The following is a 1,362-nucleotide window of genomic DNA, read 5'->3' as shown; positions in this document are numbered from 1 at the left end:
GAATAATAGTGGAGATGCAAGGAAGATGCTTGGTGACTTTACTGCACCAACTTCTAACTTCTATGGAAGAAGCATCTCAATTTCTGCAATTGGAGCAAACAACTTTGAGCTTAAGCCTCAATTAGTTTCTCTAATGCAGCAGAATTACAAGTTTTATGGACATCCATTGGAAGATCCTCATCAGTTCTTAGCTGAATTCTTGCAAATCTGTGACACTGTTAAGACGAATGGGGTTGATCCCGAGGTCTACAGACTTAAGCTTTTCCCCTTTGCTGTAAGAGACAAAGCTAGGATATGGTTGGACTCACAACCTAGGGAAAGTCTGAACTCTTGGGAAAAGTTGGTCAATGCTTTCTTGGCCAAATTCTTTCCACCTCAAAAGATGAGCAAGCTTAGAGTAGAAGTCCAAACTTTTAGACAGAAGGAAGGTGAATCCTTCTATGAAGCTCGGGAAAGATACAAGCAATTGATCAGAAGGTGTCCTTCTGACATACTTTCAGAATGGAACATCTTATGTATATTCTATGATGGTCTGTCTGAATTGTCCAAGATGTCATTGGACCACTCTGCTGGTGGACCTCTTCATCTGAAGAAAACCCTTGCAGAAGCCAAGGAACTCATTGAGATGGTTTCAAATAACCAGTTCATGTATACTTCTGAAAGAAATCCTGTGAATAATGAGATGACTCAGAAGAAAGGAGTCCTTGAGATTGATACTCTGAATGCCATACTGGCTGTAGAACCTATGCACAATTACTCAAGAGGGGGTGAATTGAGTATTGCAACAACAATGAATCTTTTTTTTTTGCTAAAGTTAAAGACAATATACAAAAGTGTTATTGTACTAGTATTTTTCCAAGAGCTTAACTCAATTGCTAAGCATTTATAAGGAGCTTTTACTTTCCAATAGACACCAACTCAAATAAATTGATCAAGCTTTTCACCAATCGGACTTAAGCTACTCCTTAAGTACTTACGAAGCTACTTTTCGATCACAATTTATTTGCTCAAAGGTAAAAGACAATAATATTGAAGAGATGAGTTTGGAGAGATGCAAACGCTATTTAGAGTGGTTCGGCACAATCCTTGTCCTACGTCCACTTTCTTTCTCAATCGCAATTGAGAAGTTCCACTATTGCCAAGCTTCAAGGTGCTCGCGCAAAACCTTTTACAATCCGAGTTCTTAGTTTCTAACACCTCACGGTATATGATCACCACTCGTATACTAACCCACTCCACTTAAAGATACCTTCTCTAAGATTTGCCTTGAGTACTTAGTATACCTCTTTGGTATCTGGTGGACGAAATTGAGATCAACAATATTGGCTCTTTGGTATGTACACAAAAACTATTGTGTCTCTG

General features: G+C 38.7%; 1 non-coding gene across 1 annotated transcript; it reads right to left on the bottom strand.

Annotated features, from left to right (window-relative positions):
* Positions 1-388: 388 nt before the first annotated feature.
* On the bottom strand, positions 389-492 carry LOC112713147 (small nucleolar RNA R71). Its single transcript, XR_003158122.1, has one exon. It is a non-coding gene; the product is annotated as a small nucleolar RNA R71 (small nucleolar RNA).
* Positions 493-1,362: the final 870 nt, after the last annotated feature.

The sequence above is a fragment of the Arachis hypogaea genome, chromosome 9 (assembly GCF_003086295.3).
Source record: "Arachis hypogaea cultivar Tifrunner chromosome 9, arahy.Tifrunner.gnm2.J5K5, whole genome shotgun sequence".
Lineage (NCBI taxonomy): Eukaryota > Viridiplantae > Streptophyta > Magnoliopsida > Fabales > Fabaceae > Arachis > Arachis hypogaea.
Note: the sequence above shows the minus strand (reverse complement) of the source record. Positions and strands in the feature narration are given on the sequence as shown.